The sequence below is a fragment of the Lontra canadensis genome, unplaced genomic scaffold (genome assembly GCF_010015895.1).
Source record: "Lontra canadensis isolate GAN:19392208 unplaced genomic scaffold, GSC_riverotter_1.0 scaffold1, whole genome shotgun sequence".
Taxonomy (NCBI): domain Eukaryota; kingdom Metazoa; phylum Chordata; class Mammalia; order Carnivora; family Mustelidae; genus Lontra; species Lontra canadensis.
The window spans coordinates 114,991,192-115,014,688 of record NW_022630995.1 but is presented as its reverse complement, the minus strand read 5'-3'; positions in this window follow the sequence as shown (position 1 = coordinate 115,014,688).

Here is a 23,497-nt window from a genome sequence, read left to right as displayed (position 1 = left end):
GACTTGATCTCATTCAAAGAAGTTAGTAGCTCAACTATAATTTTTTTAATAGACATAATTTTTAAGGCAGTTTTAGGTTCACAGAAAAACTGGGAAGAAGATAGAGAGATTCTCTGTATGCTCTATATGCCTTTACATATGCATAGCCTTTCCCAATATCAAAATTCCCCACCAGAGTGCTACATTTGTCACAATCAATGAAGCTATATTAATAGCGTAATCACCCAAAGTCCAGTTTTATAGAGTTCACTTTTGGTGTTATACATTCTATGGCTTTGGACAAATCCATAATGACATATAGCCACCATTACAGTATCATGAGTATTTTCACTTTCCTAAAAATCTTCTGTATTCTTCCCATTCGTTTCTCCTTCCCCCTCCATCCCAGGCAACCACTGATATTTTTATTCTCTCCATAGTTTTGGCTTTTCTAGAAATCACATAGATGGAATCATACAGCACCTGGCCTTTTCAGGTTGGTTTTTTTCACTTAGGAATATGCATATAAGATTTCTCCATGTCTTTTCATGACTTGATAGCTCATTTCTTTTTAAGCACTAAATAATATTCCATTGTCTGGATGTACCAGGGTTTATTTATCCATTCATCTACTGAAGAGCATCTTGGTTGCTTCCAAGTTTTAGCAACTTAAGGTTGCCAAAAATATCCATATGTAGGTTTTTGTGTGGACACATTTTCGTCTCCTTTGGTAAATACCAAGGAGGGCAGTTGCTAGATCAGATGGTAAATGTACGTTTAGTTTTCTAACAAACTACCAAACTGTCCTCCAAAATGGCTGTAACATTTTGCATTCCCACCAACAATGAATGAAAGTTCCTGTTGCTTCACATTCTTGATGGTATTTGGTGTGTCAGGATTCACAATTTTGGCCATTCTAATAGTTGTGTAGTGGTATCTGTTGTTTTAACTTGAATTTCCCTGATGACATATGATGTAAAGTATCTTTTTGGATGCTTATTTGTTATCTGTATATTTTCTCTAGTGAGGTGTCTGTTGCTGTTTTTGACCCATTTTTAAATTAGGTTATTTGTTTTGTTACTGTTGAGTTTTAAGAGCTTTTTATATATTATATTTTATCAGATGCTTTTTCACAAATATTTTCTCCCAATCTGTGGCTTATCTTTTTGTTCTCTTAACTGTCTTTCAAAGACAGCTTATTGATTCTTTAATGGATCATGCCTTTAGCATTGTATGTAAAGTCATTGTCAAACTCAAAGTTATCTACATTTTTTCCTGTTATCTTCTAGGAGTTTCATAGTTTTGTGTTTTATATTTAGAGCTATGTTTTGAGTTAATTTTTTTGTGAAGAGTGTAAATTCTATGTCAAGATGATTCTTTTCATTCTTCTCTTTCTCCTACTCTATCTCTTCCTTTTCCTCATTCTTTTTCTGAATGTGGATGTCCAGTTGTTCCAGTACCACTTGTTGAAAAGATTTTTACTTCATTGTATAACCTTTGCTCCTTTGTCAAAGATCAGTTGACTGTATTTATGTAGTCCCACTATATTATGTAGTACCACTTCTAGACTCTCTGTTCTGCTCCATTGATTTATTTGTCTATTCTTTTGCCTATACCTCACAGTCTTGACTAATGTAACTGTATAGTAATTCTTGAAGTCTTGTGATATCAGTTCTCCAAAGTTGTTCACCTTCAGTACTTTCTGCCTCTCCATATGAACTTTAGAATCAGTTTGTTAATATCTACAAAATAACATGCTAGGAATTGAATTGGGAAAGAGTTGAATCTACATATCAGATTAGGAAGAACTGACATATTGACAGTATTGATTCTCCTTATCCTTGAACACAAAACATCTCTACATTTATTTAGTTCTTTGATTCTCATCAGTTTTGTAGTATTTTCCTCATACAGATCATACACATAATTTGTTAGATTTATACCTAAGTATTTCATTTTTTTGGTGCTAATATACATGGTATTGTTTTAAATTTAAAATTTCACTTGTTTCTTGGTGGTGTATAGAATGGTATGTTTGTGTATTTGTAAATTCTTTCCAGTTTTCCACATAAATGATCATGTCATCTGCAATGACAGTTTTCTTTCTATTTTTTTTCCCTTCCTAATCTGTATACCTTTTATATCCTTTTCTTGTCTTATTGTACTAGCCAGGACATTCAGAAAGATGTTGAAAAGGAGTTATGAGAGAGAACATCTCTACATTTTTCCTGATCTTTGCGGGTAAGTTTCAAATTTCTCACCATTAAGATTTTTTTTTTCCTGGCAGATATTAAATTGAGGACATTTCCTTATATTCTTAGTTTACTGAGGGTTTTCATCATGAATTGGTTTTAGATTTTGTCAAATCTTTTTTGTGTATCTATTGATATGATCATGTGACTTTTCTTCTTTAGCCTGTTAATAAAATGGATTACATTAATTGATTTTCAAATATTGAACCAGCCTTATATGCATGGAATAAATGGTCCGTGGACATGGTGTCTAAGCTCTTTATACATTACTGGATCCAATTTGCTAATATTTTGTGGAGTTTTGTGTCTATGTTCATGAAAGGTACTGGTCTGTAGTTTCCTTTTCTTATGATATCTTTGCCTGGATTTGGTATAAGGGTTAAGCCAGCCTTATTGAATGAGCTAGGATGTATTCTTTTATCTTCTATCTTCTGAAAAAGGTTATGGAGAATCGATAAAATTTCTTCCTTAAATGTTTGTTAGAATATGCCAATGAACCTATCTGGACGTGTTGCTTTCTGTTTTGGACGGTTAATAATGATTAAATGAATTTCTTTAATAGATACAGGCCTATTCATATTGTTTATTTCTTATTATGTGGGTACTGGCAGATTGTTTCTTTCAAGGAACTGGCCCATTTCATTTAGGTTATCATATCTGTGGGCATAGAGTTGTTCTTGGTATTCTGTTATTATCCTTTTAATGTCTATGGGATCTGTAGTGATATTCCCTCTTTCCTTTCTGATACTACTAATTTGTGTTTTTTCTCTCTTTTTTTCCTTAGTTAGCCCAAATAGAAGCCTATCAATTTTACTGATGTTTTCAAAGAACCAGATTCTGGTTTTACTGATTTTCTCTATTGATTTCTTATTTTAAATTTCATTGATTTCTGCTGTAATTTTTGTTATTTCTTTCCTTCTATTTATGTTGAATTTAATTTGCTCTTCTTTTTCTCATTTTCTAAGGTGAAAGCTTACATAATTAATTTTACTTGTTTTTCTTTTCTAAGATATGCTTTCAATGCTACAATTTTCTTTTAAAACACTGCTTAGTTGCATTTCACACATTTTGATAAGTTGTGTTTTGTTTTAATTTAATTCAAAATAATTTTTAATTTCTCTTGATAGTTCTCTTGGGCACATGCTGCATTTAGAAGTGTGTTATTTAATCTCTAAGTATTTAGGGATTTTCCAGCTATCTTTCTGTTATTGTTTTCTTGTTTAATTCCATTGTGGTCTGAGAGCAGACATTATCTGATTACAACAGTTTTAAACTAATTAAGTTGTGTTTTATCAGCCAGAATCTGGTTTATTTTAATGAATGTTCCATGTGAGTTTAAGAAGAATGTATATTCTGCTTTTGTTGAATGAAACAATCCATAGATGTCTAATATATTAAGTTCACTCGTGGTTTTATTGAGTTCAACTATTCTGTTACTAATTTCCTATCTACTGGATCTATTTTGGATAGAAAGGCATTGAATGCTTCAACTATAATAGTGGGTTCATATATTTCTTATTGCAATTCGTGTTTTAGTTTTAGTTTTTGTTTTATATGTTTTGATTCTTTGCTGTTAGTCACAGACTTGTTAAGGATTGTAATGTTTTTGTAGGATTAGCCTCTTTATTATTATGCAGTGTCCCCCTTATCCCTGTAACTTTCCTTGTTCTAGAATCTGTCCTGGCTGAAATGAATATAGTTACTCCTACTTTCCTTCAATGAAATGTTAGCATTGTATTTCATCTATTTACCTTTAATTTAAACATGTATTTATATTTAAAGTGTTTCTTATAGACAATATATAGTTGGGTCTAGTTTTCTTATTGTTTTTATTGTTGTTTTGATCTAATCTAACAATCACAGTCTTTTAATTGGTGCATTTAGACAATTGACATTCAACATGATTACTGATATAACTGAATTAATATCTACTATATTTATTACCTTTTCCTTTGTTGTTCCTGTCCTTTTCTCTATTTTGGTCTTTCATTTTTTTCTGCCTCTGTGGTTTTAATTGAACATTTTATATGATTCCATTTTCTCTCCTTTCTTAGCATACCAGTTGTACTTGTTTTTCTAACTTTTTCTAGTGGTTACTCTAGAATTTGAAATATACATTTATTATTAATCTAAGTCCACCTCAAATTACACTTCATGGGAGATGCAGGTGCCTTATGATAACAAAATAATCCTAATTCTTCCTTCCACTCTCACATTTCATTGACATCATTAACTTAACTTCTATATAAATATAAATAAGGATATGCATGCACACACATGCACCCCCCCCCACACACACATATATATACATATGCATACATAATAAATACATTGTTGCTATTATTATTTTGAAGAAACTCTTATCTGTTAGATCAATTAAGAAAAAGAAAAAGAAAAGGTTTTATTTTAACTTCACTTCAATTCTCCTCCTTTCTTTTTGTAGTTCCAAGGTTCTACCTATAGCATTTTGTTTCTTTCTAAGAACTTATTTGGGGTCCCTGGGTGGCTCAGTTGACTAAGCAAATGCATTAGTTCAGGTCATGATCCCTGGGTCCTGGGATAGAGCCCCACATCAGGCTCCCAGAAGAGCAGGAAGCCTGCTTCTTCCTCTCCCTCTGCCTCTCTTCCCACTTGTGCTCTCTCTCTTGCTCAAATAAATAAAATCTTAAAAAAAAAGAATTCTACCATTTCTTGCAAAGCATGTTTCCCACCAACAAATTCTCTCAATCTTTGTTTGTCTGAGAAAGTCTTTATTTCTCCTTTACTTTTGAAGAATAATTTTTCAGGGTGCAGAATTCTAGATTAGTAGTTTTTTTTCCTCTCAACACTTTAAATGTTTACTCTACTCTCTTCCTGCTTGCATAGTTTCCGAGACATCCAATGTTATTCTTATCTTTGTTCCCTTACAGTTAAGATGTTTTTCTTCTGGTATCTTTCAGGATGCTTCCTTTATCTTTAATTTTCTGAAGGTTGAAATGATATGACTAACTATAACTTTTTGAACATTTATCCTGCTTGATGTTCTCTAAACTTCTGGAATCTGTGGTTTTGTATCTGACATTAATTGGGGCAAATACTTAGTAATCATTGTTTCAAATAATTCTTCTGTTCCTTTTTCTTCTCTTTCTGATATTTCTATTACATATATATTACACCTTTTGTAGTTGTCCTAAGGTTCTTGGATATTCTGGTGGTATTTTTTTCCAGTATTTTTTTCTCTTTGCTTTTCTATTTTGGAGGTGTCTATTGAGATATGATTGAGGTCAGAGATTCTTTCCTGGGCTATGTCCAATTCTATCAAGAAACCCATCAAAGGCATTCTTCATTTTTGATATAGTGTTTTTGATCTCTAGCATTTTTTATTGGCTCTTAACATTTTCATCTCCCTGATTACATTGTTATCTGTTCTTTCATGCTGTCTACTTCATCTATTACAGTCCTTAGCATAATAATTGTAGTTGTTTTAATTCCCAGTCTGGTAATTCCATCCAACCTGCTTTGTTTGAGTACTTCTGATGTTTGCTCTCTCTCTTCCACCTGCTTTTTTTCCTTCTAATATTTTTTTAAATAATTTTTTTTTCTTGATACCAACCATAATATACCAGATTAAACAAACTGCTATAAAAAGGCCTTTATTAATGCAGTAATAAGATGTTGGGGGACAGGAAGCATCCTATAGTCTTATGATTAGGTCTCAATCTTTTAATTCTTCTGAATCATGAACTTAAAACAGGCTTATCAGTCCACTACTCTTTAGGTGAGTTAGGTTGTCTAGAGTGAGTTGGAAATGGGTGTTTCATTATGTTTTTTATTATTTTATTAAGCTCTGATAAAATCCTGGCAGCTTAAGCTCTAGTTAAATAGTGTCTCCTAAGGGTAGACCATCTTAAAAAGAAAAGAATGCTTTGACATATTTCAAATTGGTTCCTTTTTCCTTCTCCCTGGTGGAAGCATGAGGAGATTTTTCTCTGATATTCATTGTGAGAAATTGATGGAGTTTCCAGGAGGTAAAAATTCACAGGTATGTGGGGCCATTTTCTCCTCTCTCTTTTCACCTTCTCACTCCCCCAGTGACTGGGTCTCCTTAGAGATTTTCTCTCTCAGACTTGTCCACACTGAGACTCCAGCAATTTATCAATTACAGTTTAGGTTTCCTTATCTTGGTACTAGTTCCCACAGAGCAGAGGTTGCTGCTCATGTGTCTTTTCCAGTAAGCTGTGATTCTCTGGTCTTTGTCAACCTTTCCAATTTTGGGGAAATGGTTTACCCGTGTTCTCACTTCTCTTACAGATCTAAGAAAAGTTGTTGATTTTTCAGTTTGTTCAGCTTTTTATACTTATTAGGTAAAAAATTAAGGAGTGTTGTTAGGACAGAGTAGCAACTTCTAAGCTTCCTGCCTGGACTGGAAACTGAAAGTCAACATATTTCCTTTAAAATATGTTTTTCTGTTTTTTACAATGTGAATGTGTCACTATTTTTTTCAAAAATAAATTATTAGATTTCAATTTGCCTTTGATATATTTTGGATATTTGGACTTTTGCAAGCAGCCTTACTGTTCTTCTCTATAAAATTCTGCTGATGTCTTTTCTAGGTTTCCCTCAGTAGCCACATCTTGAGAGTCTTCACTGAATCTCTCCTGGTTATAGTTTCAGACATTTCACAAAACCTGAACAATAAACATTAAAGCTTATCAAGAGTTATTGACCAGTTAAACCTCTTATATCAAACTGATATTCTTCTTCCTGTGAACTGTCATTTAATTAATTTGGCAATTGCTGCATTCTAACTACTCATAAATATTTAATTTTTACCACTTAAAATTATGTATGTCAATTGTGACAATATTCCAAATAAATTTTAAAACTCTCAGAAAAAGAATTGGTCTAATGCTATTTAGTACAGCATTTTTAGGAACTTTGAAAAATTGATTAAATAAAATTTTGAAATAAATTTATAAATTATAAACTTTTAAATTTATTTATTTATATATTTTATTTTTTATTTTATTCATTTTTTAAAAGATTTTATTTATTTGACACAGAGAGAAATCACAAGTAGGCAGAAAGGAGGCAGGCAGAGAGAGAGGGGGACACAGGCTCCCTGCTGAGCAGAGAGCTCAATGCAGGGCTTGATCCTAGGACCCTGAGATCATGACATGAGCCGAAGGCAGAGGCTTAGCCCACTGAGCCACCCCAGTGCCCATAATTATTTATATATTTTTTAAAAGATTTTTTTATATATTTGAGAGAGAGAGAGAGAGAAAGAGAAAGAGAGTGAGCAGGAAGGAAGGGTAAAGGGAGAGGGAGAGAGATAATCTCAAGCAGACTTCCTGCTGAGTGAGGAGCCCTATGTGGGCTTGATCCCAGTACCCTGAGATCATGACCTGAGATGAAACCAAGAATTGAATGGTCAACTTACTGAGCACCCCCTGTGCCCTTATCTTTCTATCTATCTATCTATCTATTTATTTATTTTTAAAGATTTTATCCATTTGTCAGAGAGACAGAGAGAACACAAATACAGAGAGACAGAGAGAGAGAACACAAACGTGGCAGGCAGAGGGAGAAGCAGACTCCCTGCTGGGCAAGGAGCCCAATGTGGGACTCACAGGACCCTGAGATTATGACCTGAGCTGAAGGCAGATGTCCAACTAATTGAGTCACCCAGGCATCCCTATTTATTTATATTTTTAAATTTTGTTTTATTTTTTTATAATTGATTAAAGTTTATAGCTTACATACAGTAAATGCACAATTTTTAAGTGTTCACTTTTGGCACTTGTGTACACTGGCCAAAGTAAGAAATAGGACATTTCTTTCACACAGAAATTTACCTTGTGCTCCTTTCCAGTTAAATGTTTTTCCCTCCCAAGGCAACCACTTTCTAATTTCTGTGTTAAGAACTGTAAAGTGTATATAACTTAACCTTTCTTGAAGGCTAATAAGTTATTCTGCCACAGTTTCACAGATTCTGACAGAAGACGTGAACTATAATAATTGTGAAACAATTTTAAATTCCAAGCAAAGAAGGCATGGAAACTGAGTAGAGCCATTAAAACAAGGACAAGGATGAAAACCATATAAGAGTTGATGAATAAATGATAGAGGGATTCAAAGAAACATCATGGATTGTGTTATGGACAGAAGGTTTGTGTCTCTCCTCTAATGTCTATGTTAAAATCCTAACCCCCAGGGTGATGGCATTAGGAGGTGGGGCCTTTCAGAAGGAATGGGACCAAGAAGTGAAACCCTCCTTAGTGAGATTAGTGCCCTTATAAGAGACTCAGGAGGTTGATCAGGCTCTCCACTTTCTTTATGTGAAATAAAATGACAAGTCAGTAGTCTGCAACCAGAAGAGGGCCATCATCAGAACTCAACCCTGCTGGCAGCCTGATCTCAGACTTTCATCCTGACTGATTGGTATGATTTCACCAAATGACTTCTAAGATTCTTAGTTTCATTCTTTGGTTTTAATTTTTATTTTAAACTACATTAATTTAAAAGACAAGGGTCCAATTTAGCATAATTGACATATGTGAGATGATACGTTTTTATGAAAAAAATTTTTCACTTTACACATTAATATAAAAGTGATCTATAAAGGAGCAAGACTAACAGCCCATGATGAGACCTAAGCTGAGGCAATTGTCATCAATCATGGGGAATGGTATAAACATACACGTGTACACACACACACGTATGTATGTATCTGTTTATTTTATTTTCCTATAGTTTAACAATCAAATTTATTATTTTTATATTACAGAATGGATTTCTATTACTGTATTAGAGAAAGTCAATTGTTTTTTAAGTTATGAATGTTCAGGTGACACAGTCCTGACCAATAATACATAAGTGGCTGTCAGTGGGTGGAGCTTTCTTGAAGCTTTTTAAAAGAACCTGATTTAGCTGGTTTGTTCAAATGGAATTATAATCAGAGAAATAGTTTCACTATCAGAAATTAATTTTAAAAGGTTAGAAGGCTCTCCTTAAGAAAAAAAAAAATCAGCACTTAACATGAAAATCTAATGATAAAATGGAAAGAAACAGAAAAGGGCCTGGGGGAAGATGTCAAGTGATGGGTCTGTGGGCACTTACTAAGGCAAAGGAAGTACACAACAAAAAATTTTTCCTACACAGAAATTCTTTTAGATGAGGACTGTTAATTCTGTTTTTCATATCTTACTTCATTATTTTGGTATCATTTATACTGGCTCTTCCTTCTGAGGTTTAAATTCACACAATCCCCCTTTTTTTTTCCCCCAGAGTGTATCAGGAGGGTATCTCCTATCCCTCCCAAATTTATAGCCACAGCAACAATCATATTCCGGTCTGAGGACTGTGTTGAAGTGACTTCTCTCCCTTCTCACTATTGCCAAAATAGATGAATCCTGGCTTTAGTATTTGATTTATGAATTCTTTCTTCAGTTTGAATTCTTTCTTCAATTGTGTATGAAGGATTTCAACCTCCTTTTTCACAGAAAAGGTGATTCAATCAAGCGAAAGTTAGAAATCAAAGCAATACATTTGTGTGACAGTGATTAAATTTGGAGTTCTACTGGCGGCCTGAGCAGCTTTGGCAGTGCTGGTTCTGCTCTGACAGCGACTCTGCTCTACGCGGATGGACTCCCTGCACGGCCACTTGGTGCTTCTGTCCCAGCCACCTGCATCTAGAATTGTGGTCCCGTGAAGAGATGCTGTGGGGCAATAAACAAGTTAGTTCGTTTATCTAATTTGTGACACCTAAAAGGAAATTTCTGCTTCTTCCAGTTAAAAACCAACCCGTAATTCAAGATGAAGTCAGGAGCTTTTTTTTTCCCCGTTCATTTGCCAGGAAAACAAAGACACTGCCTAACAGTTGCCATGTACCAATCAATCCCCAAACACAGTGGCTTAAAGCAACAACTATTCATTTAGCTCACATACCTTCCAATTGGCAATTTGGGCTGTGATCAGCTGCATGGCTTTTCTCGGCTAATTATGTGGGAACGGTCTGCTGCTGGGTTGGTTGGGGGCTGGTTGTCCATGATTGCCTCAGCAGGGACAGCTTCTATCTTCATGTGGGCATTTCTCACCTTCAGCCAGGTAGCCTGGTCTTGTACGCATGGTCGTGGCAGAATTCTGAAAGATACTGTTATGTGCAAGGCCTCAGGAGATGTAAGCTTGGACATGGCACACTGTCATTCCTATCACATTCTCTTCACAGGTCAGGCCTGGTATATAGATGAGAAAATAGCCTCCACCTTTTGAGGAGAGGAGCTGAAAATCACATTGAAAAGGGCATGGATACAGTAGCGAGGATTGTGGTCACTTTTTTTTTCCTTTAAGATTTTATTTATTTATTTGATTGAGAGAGAGGGTGTGTGAGCAAGGACAAGGGGAGCAGCAAAGGGAGAGGAATAAGCAGACTCCCCACTGAGCAGAGAGCCAGCCCCTGGGTCCCTTCGAGGACCCTGAGATCATGACCTGAGCGGGAAGGCAGATGTTTAGTGGACTGAGGCACCTATACACACTCCAGACTGTGGTCGTTCTTGCAAACTACCATGCTTTGCCATTGGCCAGGAAGATTGACTGCAGAACAACCCTGGAAAAACTGATTTCAGTTGAGGGCAGCAACTTAGCTAATACCGCATTCAGGTAAGAGATTACTTACGTGATATGGGGCAGAAATGAGGCAGAGAAGTGTCTACATGTTGATTTCTACTTTGTCAGCAGATTGTACTTCTAAATCACGTTGTTTTGTTGTTTCTGTTTTATTGAGGGAAAAGAAGAAATATTTCTTTTTTTTTTTAAGATTATTTATTTATTTATTTGTTTATTTGACACACACACAGAGAGAGAGAGAGATCCCAAGTAGACAGAGCAGCAGGCAGGGAGGGGGAAGAGGGAACAGGCTCCCTGCTGAGCAGAGAGAGGGATTCGGGGTTTGATCCCAGGACCCTGAGATCATGACCTGAGTCGAAGGCAGAGGCTTAACCTACTGAGCCACCCAGGCACCCCAAAATATTTCTAAAATATAGCAGCATGCAACTCTTTGCTTCAGTCAGCATTTAACAAAAATTTCCTTGAAATAAGAGAAAAAGATGAGAAAGACCTTCAGACAAGACTGTTCTACTAGATTAGCTTCTTCATGTTGAAAATCTGTCAAGATTATGATTCATTCAGATAGCACTTGTTTTTGGTATAATAATGAAATTATTGCTTTAGTCTACTGCATTCTCTTCTATTATTATTTTGTTCAAGTAAGATACTGTGCTGAATTGAACCATGAAATGAACTGTATTGAACATCAACAACAAAAATCGTCTGAGGTGTCATTTGAATTTTCATGTCTGTTCAATTCTTTTTACAATTACCTTGATAATAATGTAATGTTTTTTTATTAGATATCAAATCATAGAAGAAGACAACAAAGATGAGTTAACTTAGCATAGTTTAATGTAATAAAGGAATCAACAGCATCAACATTAAATTAACAGTAAAAGCAGTGGGCACTATACAGACCTTTCAGGTCCATTCTTTTACAATGCAGTAGCTGTTAACTGTTCTCAATGCATTGCTGTAATAACCAAGGATCATTCTTCAGCCTGAAAACGTGACATTTTGAGGCACGTGAGGCTATCAGGGGAAGAGAATCCGAGCTGTCAGAAAGGTTGAGTTAGGTGGGCTTGGTGCCCTCTAGGAACGGCATGCTCATCCCTGTGGCTGGAGAAATATGAGTTAGGGGGGAAAAGGAGATTAGGTCAAAGAGGCAAAAGGCAGGGCTGAGGGCAGACCATAAAGAAGCTGTAGACTGCTGTAATGAGTTTGACTTTTGCTCTGAGAGGGAACCCAATTACAGAGTTGTGAGCAGAAGATTGAAATGATTTGTTTTTATTTGTAATAGGATCACTTTGCCTGCTCTGTGGGAAAAGAAGGTGTGTGTTGGAGAGTAGTAGTAGATAGACAGGTACATAATAGAAGCTGGGGGATGAATTAGGAATTACACTCTTTTCTTCCATATCCGTTTCTTGCCTTTCCTCTGATCAGATTTATATATTAGAGGTCTAATCTTTGAAGCGTATATTTCCCAGGTCTCTTTGCTAATAGGTTTCAAATCGGAATTTGATCAAAGAGAAGCACTGTCATGAAGTTAAAGGCAGAAAGAAAGGAAAACCAGGGTATTGCTCCCTCTTTTTATTAGCTCTGGGTTGTATCTCTACCCATGCACATGCACCATCTCTAGTTCCTGCTGGGCAGGGTAGCCGCTTTGTTTGAGTAATCTTGGATCTTGGGTTCTGTTAAAATTAACTTTATGGGTAGGGTAGCAGTTGTCTATCATAATTGTCTGGATTATTTAGACACTTCTGTTTGTTCTTTCAGATATTCTAACATTTTTCTAACTAATTGGCTTCTATTAATACCCCAAAACAGGTTCTGTTATTCCAATGGACCATAACTAATAGAGTGGACTATTACAATACTCAAAACTAAAGATCATAGTGGCTTGGAACAGTGTGGTAGCAATGGAACTGATAAAGTCATTAGATTCAAGATATATTTTGTAGGTAGAGTGAACAAGATTTCTGATAGACTCATACACTACGAATGTTGTAAGAGAAATGAGGAGCCAAAAATGACTCCTGTTTTGCCTGACAAGTTAAAAATAGTGTAATATTCAATAATGAAATGAGAAAGATGTAAGTAAAGGAAGAGTACAATGGAGGAATTCAATTTTGGGCATGCTATGTCTGAGCTGTCTATTACACATCTCATTTGGAGATGTCAAAATTTCAAGCTGCTTGTGTGTGTGTGTGTGTGTGTGTGCATGTATGTGTTTGCATTGGAAATTCAGAAGAGGGGTCCAAATTGGGGGTATAAATTTGGATAACATTTTTTAAATAGCCATTCAAAGTTATGAGACTAGAGAAGATCATCCCCCCCAAATGAGCATATACAAAAAAGAGAAGACTTCAAAAAGTAAATGAAAGCTCTGTTTAGTAAACTTCAATTATTTAAAATTATGTAAATCAGTGCTGTCCAAAACAGCTTCCTGCAATGGTGGAAATGTTTTATGCCTGCGCTTTCATACATAGAAGCTGTGTTAGTTTTGTAATTCTACCATAATAACTTATCACAAATTTGGTGGCTTAAACAACACAAATTTAGTATCTTGCAGTTTGGTAGGTTAGAAGTCCAGCACAGTCTCGTTGTCTAAAATCAAGGTGTGGGCAGATTAAATTCCTTCCTGGAGGCTTTCATGGAGAATAAACCTGTCCTAGCTTGCAGAGATCACCTGCATTCTTTGGCTCTGCTCCCTTCCTGAAATATCTAAGCCAGTGAGGCTTGTTGATTCCTTCTCACATTCTCATTACTCTGATCTTTTCTTCGGCTGCCTGATTCCACTTTTAAGGATCCTTCTGATTATATTGAGCCTACCAGGATAATGCAGGATAATATCCCTAACTCAATATCAACTTGATCACAACTGCAAAATTACATTTGCCTTGTAGAGTAGCATAGTCACAGGTTTTGAGGATTAGGGTGTGGGCATAATGTTGAGGGGGCATCATTCATTTTAGCTGTGTGGCCACTATCATCACATGGTAATTGGGCACTTGAAATGTGGCCAATTCAGCTGGGAACAAGATATTTTTTCTTTAATTTTAGTTAATTTAAATTTAAATTGAAATACCTACATGTGAATAGTGGCTGCTTCGTTTGGGTAGCCTTAATCTAGAGGAACAGGGGAATGAATAGAATAGCGAAATCTAGTATGATAATAGACCAGCATTAAGAGCCCACGTGTGGTTTATAGTCCTGAATTTTAAGGAAGACTTTAGCATGGTTGTGTTTTTCTAGCCATTATTCAGCTAGTGATGGTAGCCATACACTTGTTAGAGAACATGTTATCAGAAATAGATAACTATAATCAAGGAAGAAGAAAATTTTGGATGCAAGAAATAGGGATGAACAAAAAAGCCAGAAAAAATGTTCACTTAATTAAATAATTACTGAGGCTGACCCTCCAAAATGTAACATAATTCTTAAAAGAGAATTCATAAAACAGATGATCCACAATGTAGTATGCAATTTTAATAATTTATAGAAATTCAAATAATCCTAGACGTTGATGGAAAAATGAATTGAAATATTTTGTTTCAAATTTAAGGATAACTAATAGAATAATAGAAACAAAGTACAGAATTTGCAACTTATTAGAAAGATGTAACAAAGTTAAATACAGAAAAACTTTTTAAAAATATTCCAAACATGGTAGGGAGACGGGGGTGGGGTTATGGACACTGGGGAGGGTACGTGCTATGGTGAGTGCTGTGAAGTGTGTAAACCTGGCGATTCACAAACCTGTACTCCTGGGGCTTATAATGCATTATATGTTTATTAAAAAATTTAAAAATTTTTAAAAAATATTCAAAACATGAATGATAGAAAATATAACAAGATGGCAGTAAAAATTTTTAACACATTGATTAGATAAATTCCTCTCTCAAAGACAACATAATTAAGCTTTTTAAAGTCACGCTTAAATGACACACAAAGGTAAAAAGTTGAGTGGAGCAATCAGAAGGCAGCCAATACAGAGATTTCAGCAGAAGTGGAAGCCACACTTTCCAGTAGAGTTTTGAATTTCACAACCTGTGGGGCTCAAAAAAGTTCAAATCAAAATTTAATTTGAAGTGGTCTCCAATCAGTAGTTCCCAAGATGGCAGAAACAAATACAATCTTTTTTTTTTTTTTTTTTTTTTTTGCAGGGATGAGGGCCAGTGTACTGGCTTGATTACTCCTGAGTGTTCCAAAATAAAGCCTAAAAATTCACAAGTTTTCTTTATGCAGATTGTAATTTTTTTGTCTTTTAAGAAAAAAGACCCTTAAAAAACATATATACATAAAACTCTGTGCCTGCACCAATATTAATCAAATTAGTTCTTCCTTTATAAGGAAGTAAAAGAAATGATCACCAAAAATTCACACAAAAAATCAATTACCCGAAAGAGAAACACAACTGGATTATAACTTTGAGTCAAGAATCTTTAAAATGCTGGTAATGAATCACAGACCTGCACCCCTGAAACAAATAGTACATTATATGTTAATAATAAAAAAAGATAATTAAGAAATGCCAGGAAAAATCAAAAGCTGAACAAAAAGTGATCTTAATATTAAACAAAGTAAAATGAGTTGTCAAAGGAATGGAAGAGTAAGAATCTATTTGAACTTGATGTTTTCAGAGTTATAGGGGTCATTGCATTATGCCTATTGAGAAGAAAGGGTGGATTCTAGTACACTACTTGATTCAGGAGTGAATAGTACATAAATAGACATAATAATGAAACTATGGTTTGTTGCTTTTGAATACTTTGATCAAACTTATGACTAAGCACACTAATAACACTAAGTAATGTCATCCTTTTGACATGATAATGAAAGTACCTACATGGAAGTTGGAGATGAGAAGAAAATTAAATGGTGGGATCAATAATATCATCCCATTACACAGTGGGTAGCTCAGATCCTTGTCTAAGTCATTTTTTGCCAAAAGAAAGATAAGCTTAAGAATATTATTTAAAATTACTAAGGTAACCACAGAGGAGTTAAAAATATCTAGTGTAAAATATCTAGTATAAAAATGACAAAGGCAAAAAGACAGGATGAGGAATGTGAGCAAATCCTGATCTTTCAAAGGGAGGAAACAATAGACAAAATCTGAAATTGTTAATCCACAAAATAGAGATATAATTAGTTTATTCAGAGTTAAGGAGATAACCACCTGAATAGCACAAAATAGAAGTGGAAAAAAGAGTTGCCTCTGTGAAATGTGATTATACATGCTATAATATTTTATGCTGTCAAAATCTGCTTTTAAGAAAGAGGAGCTCTGAAAAGAAAAATTTTTGTTTGAAATTTGTATCCTCAGAAAATGCCAAAAAATTAATGTATCCAAAAAAGAATAGTAGCTATTTGAAAAGATAAAATGTCATAGCTTTAAAAATTTTTGTTTTCAGCTCTGATTTTCTCCTTAGCCTAAAAGTTATTTAGAAGAGTGTTTATTTCAAACTAGGTGGGTTTGTTTTACTACTTTGTCTATCTTTTTCCCATTAAATTGGAGTCTTATTGTACTCGGAAAATGAAATGCATTGAAATTCTACTTAGGAGAATTTTTGAGATTTTCTTTGTAGCTGAAGAGATTTTTGTAATTGTTCTATAAGACTTTAAAAAGAATGTAAATTACATTTTTGTCAGATGTAAAGATTTCTGAAACCTAGCTGTATTATAATATTATACTCTAACACCGTATAATGTTAGTCTATTCATAATTATTTTTGAGAGTGGTATGGTAAGCTTGGACCATTGTGGCTTTATTTCTCCCTTTACATCTTTATATTTCAAAAGCATGTTGTTTGTAACACAAATGCCATATTATTTTGTATTTCATCAAAATAAAATATCTATTTTAGCCATTAATCATTTTTTGTACATAAGACTATATTTTTTAGCAGTTTTAGATTTAGAACAAAATTGAGAATGCAGAAAGTTCCCATGTACTCCTTGCCTTCACTTGCATAGCCTCCCCATCATCAATATGTCCACCAGAGAGGTACACTTGTTACAATTTATGAACCTATGTTGACACATTATTATCCCCCTAAATCCCTGATCTACATCAGGGCTCCCTCTTGGTTGTACCTTCTAGGGGTTTGATCAAATGTGCAATGATATGATGTATATATCATTATAGTATAATACAGAATATTTTCACTTCTCTAAAAATCCTCAGTGGTCGACCCATTCATCCTTCCTTCTTCCCAAAGTCTGGCAATCACTGACACTTTTACTGTCTCATAGTGGTGCCTTTTCCAACATGTCATATAGAATCACACCACACGTATCTTTTTCAGATTGACTTCTTTAACTTGTAATATGCATTCAAGTTACCGCCATATCTTTTCATGGCTTGATAGATTCTTTCTCTCTTTCTCTCTTTTCTTTCTTTCCCTTTCATCTTTCCCTACCTATCTTTCTTTAACACTGAATAGTGTTTTATTGTCTGGATGGACCACTTTATCCATTGGAGAACTCCTTGGGTTGTTTCCAGGTTACAAAACTAAACATAAAGCTGCTATAAGCATCTGTGTGTCAGTAAAACTGTGAACTTTATGGTGTTTTAAATGCTTTATACTCATTCCCTTTCGCCAGCTCTGGGATAGCCTTAAAAACCAACAGCCTTGCAACTGCAGCCACTGTAGCTGTGAAAACCACTGGCATAGAAGTCAATGGAGGGGGAGGTGGGGGATTGGAACTCCCCTCAAATCCCTACCCATATTATTGGGAAGCTACCTGAAAAGCTCAGCATTTATCTAGCCATATTCCCAGGTACCCATCTAAAACAATCTTTGATAGTTATTTCAAATTATGGCTTCCTGAGGTGGAAATACCATATGAAGCTTATAATCCCACTGAGGATGATGTTAACAGGAGATTTTTTGTTTAAGGACTTAGTTATGTTGAGGTATGTTCCCTTTAAACCTACTTGCGTTTTTAAGAAATTTGTTGAGACTTGTTTTATGACCTAATATGTGATTTATCCTGGAAATGTTCCCTATGCACTTGAAAAGAATGTGTATTATGCTGTTTTAGGGTAGAATATTCTGACTGTATCTGTTAAATCCATTGATTCAGTATTTCATTCAAGGTCACTGTTTCCTTGCTGATTTTTGGTTTGGATGATCTGTCCATTGATGTATGTGGGGTGTTAAAGTCCCCTACTATTATTATATTACTACCAATTAGTTCCTTATTATTAACTGTTTTATCTGTTTGGGTGCCCACATGTTAGATGTATAAATAGTTAAAATTATTATATATTATATATCTTATTGTTGGATTATATATTATATATCTTATTGTTGGATTGTCCCCTTATGATTATATAGTGTCCTCTATCTCTTGTTACAATTTTTGTTTTAAGGTCTATTTTTTCTGACTCTCTTGTAGGCTGCATGTAGTGGGGTCTTGTTTTTTGTTTTCGTTTTTGTTGTTTTTGTGTGTGTGTGTTTGTGTGTGCATGTGCATTCTATCATCTTTTGTCTTTTGACTGGAGCGTTTAGTCCATTTACATTCAAAGTAATTATTGATAGGAATGTATTTACTGCAATTTTGGTATTTGCTTTGTGGTAGCTTTTGTAATTCTCCAATTCTTTCTTCTCTTGCTCTCTTCCACAGTTTGCTTGCTTTTTTTAGTGATAAACTTGGATTTCTTTCTCTTTATTTTTTTGCATACCTATCACTGGTTTTTGATTTGTGGTTACCATTAGGTTCATCTATAATGTCTTCTTCATATAACAGTCTGTATTAAGTTGATGGTCACTTAACTTTGAAATCATTTTTCTCCCCTCTCTCCTAATATTTTAGGTATATGATGTCATCTTTTACATACCTTTATTTTGTGAATCCATTGGTTGATTTTTACAGATATACTTATTTTTTTACCGCTTTCATGTTTCCTACTTTTCTTACTCTTACTTATAGTCTTTCCTTTCTACTCAGAGTCCCCCTTAACAGTTCTTGCAGGGATGGTTTCATGGTCATGAAGTCCTTTAGCTTTTGTTTGAGAAACTCTTTATTTCTCCTTCTAAACTGAATGATAGTCTTGCTGGATGGAATATTATTAGCTGCAGATTTTTCCCAATTAGCACTTTGAATATATTGTGCAATCCCTTTCAGATATGCTCAGTTTATACTGAACATCTGCTGATATCCTTATGGGACTTCCCTTATATATAACTGTGTTCTTTTCTCTTTATCACTACTGTTCGCCATTTTATTAACTACATGTCTTGGTGTGAACCTCCTTGGGTTGATTTTTTTGGGGTATTTCTGTGCCTCCTGGATTTGGATATCTGTTTTCTTACCCAGATTAGGAAAGTTTTCAGCTATTATTTCTTCAAATAAATTTTATGACTCTTTTTTCCTTCTCTTATTCTTCTGAGATTCCTAAAATGCAAATATTATTATGCTTGATGGAACCTATGAGTTCCCGAAGTCCATTCTCACTTTGCATACTTTTTTTTTCTGTCAACTGCTCAGCTTGATTTCTTTCCATTATGCTGTCCTCCAGTTTGCTGATTCAGTCTTCTGCTTCTTCTAACTATTTATTACATCTAGTGTATCTTTAATTTCAATTATTGTGTTCTTTGTCTCTGTTTCTTTTATATCTCTTTGTTAAAGGTCTCGCTGATGTCTTCCACTCTTTTCTCAAGTATAATTATTTAAATACTTTGTCAGACATATTACTTATATCTGTTTTGCTTAGGTCACTTGCTGTGGTTTTGTTCTTTTCTTTCATTTGGGACATATTCCTCTGTCTGACTCTGTGTGTTTGATTTTGTGTGTTAGGAAAGTTGGGTAATTTAGAAGACCACATATATGTACAGGACTGTGATCTGTCTAAGAAACAGCTGAGATGGCCCAATTCTCTTATCTATGATTGACCTAGAGTATGCATTAAGCAATAATTGAAGGTTAAAGCAGAGTTGTAAATTATCTGCTAGAGTGTTGAAGATGTGCAAGACAAACACAGAGCACCTCACTATGAGACTTAGTTGTGCAAGACACTGGAGAAAACCTCTGTCTAATCATTAATTCATGACTAAACTACCCAAAGAAGTACTTAAGTGGCTGCATATAGCAGACACAGATCAACTGAATTAGTTTGGGAAAGTCACAAATAAGAGGAAAACCATACAAATAGAACTACCAGTAACAAGCAGCAATAGCAACAAACCCAGGAAAGTGAAGGGATCTAATTTTCATTTGATTTCCAGAGTTGCCAAAGTTATTTTAAATGTATGTTTTTTCAATAAGGCATTACAAGGCACACACACACACACAAAAGTATCCCCCGTACACAGGGAAGAAACTAGTCAATAGAAACTGCCCCTGAGGAAAGGCCAGATGTAGAACTTAGTAGAAAAAGATTATTAATCAGCTTTATAAATATTCTAAGAACAAAAGGTTTGCATATATAAATAATTACAGGAAAGTATGAGAATTATATCTCAAACAAAGAATAAATAGAAACATTAAAAAAGAATTAAATAGAAATATTTCACTTAAAAAGCAAAATATTAAGAAAAATTTACTGGAGATACTGAACAAAAGATATGAAATAGCAAAAGAAAGGAGTGGAATTTAAGGTAGATCTTTTGGGATGATTTAATCTAAAAAACAAGAAATAAAATAAAGAGAAACAAAGAGACATGTGGGACAGCATTAAGCCTACAGACATCAATAAAATGGGATTCCTAGAGGGGAAGAAGTAAGAAAAAAAGGCAAAAAGAGAAAATAAGTTAGGAGTAAAAAATTGTAATGAAATTGCCAAATATTAGTACTCATTGATAAGTGAGAAGATACAAAATAAATACATAAAACTCAACAGTTTTCATATATACTAGTCCTTACCAGTGAGACACTATACTGGGAAAAAATGGATAATTCATGATAGTACCTAGTATATAAAATATGTGTGAATAAGTAAAAACTTGGAACAAAATATTTAGTCTATATAGTAGATTAAATGTTAATGAACATCCAATAGAAATAAGCATACAATAGAAATGTTACTTATAAATCATGATGAAGACAACACAATAGAAAATAGCAAAGTATACAAAATTATCAGATAAATAATTTAGAGTGACAAATCACTTTAAAAGTGTGAAAGATGATCAACTTTGTGAGTAAACAGGACAATACAAACCAAATCAGATCTCATTTTGTGTATAACTGCACTGTTCAATATGTAGACACTAACATGTGGCATTTTAAATTTAAAATAATTTAAATTAAATTAAATTTGGGATTTGATTCCCTAATTTGGTAGCCAAATTTCAGGTGCTTAATATCCAAATATAACTAGAGACTACTGTATTAGCATGGATATAAAACATGTTTATAATTGCAGTCTTTTTCTCCCTCTGCCCCTCCCCTTGCTCCTTTTCTCTCTCTTTTTCTCTCTCTCTTTCTCTGTCTCTCTCTCTCTCTCAAATAAGTAAAATAATCTTAAAAACATTAATCTAACATATAGCCTATTAGCTAAAAAGTAAGTCACAAAACAATATGAGTAGTATGATATAGTGTGTGTTTGTGCGTGTGTTTGCTTGTGTGTAATATCTGTGGGTATTTGTAACTAGAAGGAAATAGGCTCTTAAGGATACCCAGTAAACTTTTATAATGATAAAATGGTCAACTTTAGATGGAGTTAAAGATTTAAAAAGACTATCATATTTTGCTTTTTTTGTGTGTGTGTGTAGCATTAGGATTTTATTCCTTTAATGATTAGAATAAAGAGAGAGAGAGAGTTTATAGAAACCAGGTAGTGGAGAAAGCAATGCCCTAAGTATTTTTCCACCATCATAGAGATTTCCTCCATATCAGGGAAATGATGTTAAGTATACATTGCCACATATGCTAAGAAATTATTATGAGTATCATTCATCACTTGTCTTCGAACATTGTTTTATTTATATGTGGAATATTCAATGTAAGGAATTGTACATACTTGAGAAAAAATGTCAAAGAATGTTTTCATATTTTCTGATACAGTACTAAAGACAGTGAATTCAACTAGAATTCAATCAGAGGCTTGATTATAGCTATACCAAAACAGCAGTAGTATGAACTACTATGTAGTTTTTCAAGTCTGACTGTTATGTATACTGTTAGACTGATTCCTCTCTTGAGGGTTCAGGATAACAAAACCACTTATGCAGGGCTATTCCAATACACAGCCAAAATAATGGAAAATAAATGTGAGTGATTATTTTTGTAGTAGTGAAGAGTATACCTAAATTATTTCAGTTGGGACCTTAAATCAGTTAGTGGAAAAAAGAGAATTCATCATAACATCAGAGCATATAATTGTGAGGCATCAAAAAAAAAATGTATCCAGTTCTCCTTTAATACACACAATTTCTGGTGAGAAAACATTTATATCATGTACCTCACCATCCCATCCCTTTCCATGTTAATTTTAATAATTTTAGTATGTTTTTTACAAGATTCACATCTAACATTTGTGAAGACTTTCATTTTACTGTAAACATGACAATAATGTATTTCTAAGATGTCCTTCTCTAAAGCCTTTTCAATATCTCTCTCCTGATTTTGATTTACTGCCCCCTACCACCTTCTACCTTTATCTCAGATGTGCCTCTGCATTAGGTTGCTATCACAATGATCCATAAAGACCATCCTTTCCTTATAATGGCTTAATGTTTCTTTCAACAAAATTTAATTACCTGTTTTATCACCTCAGGTTGTTGATTTCAGCTAGTCTTCTGTTGGGAAGCAATGTAAAACATTGCTTTTCTGAGATGTTTATAGCTAGATGTAACAAATATGAGTAAAAACAATGGCAAAATTAAAGAAAGAGAACCAAAGAAGTAAGGGCTTTGAGGGAAGGTGGGCTTTCTGGCTTATTCTAAGACATTACAAAAAGCCCTTCTTAACCCTGAATGATGTTTCAAATTAAGTGTTAAAATTAGTTCAGCTAATGTGTTCTTTTTGAAAATGTTGAATTTCTCCCATTCATCATATTTCAACAGATGAAAGTATGGATATGTTAGTAGCTATATCATTATTCTTGTCCTGTAGACAGTAAAACTCAATGCCTATGACCTTTAAAAGGCATTTCTTTCTAAGAGCAGCAACAGAAAATGGACACCAGAAATCCTTAAAGTTAGTTATTCAAGCTTGTTTCCAGGATTTCAAGATTATTTGCTAAAAGAAGCTTTCTTAAAGTACAAAATAAAATCATTTTGTAAAATTCTATATTAGTACTAAGAATTACAAAGATTGTTCAGAAAAAAATCGCCATTTTTATAAAAGGCTATAGATAGAAATACAACAACCCCAGAGTTGTAAAGAGCAGTAAAGAATGCCTAGATATCAAGGACTCCTCTTCAAAAGTTACTTAGATTTGGGTGCTAAAACCAGCCAGGACTAGGATACAACATGTTTTGCTGGCTCTATCAACAACTAGCTATGTGTTGTCCAAGTCACTTAACTGCAATGGGCTTCCATCATTTGTGGAATGACTCCTTTATGAGATTTGTAACATAATGGCAAATGAATAATTGAATTTTTTTTTAAAGATTTTATTTATTTATTTGACAGAGAGAGATCACAAGTAGGCAGAGAGGCAGGCAGAGAGAGAGAGGAAGGGAAGCAGGCTCCCCGCTGAGCAGAGAGCCTGATGCGGGGCTCGA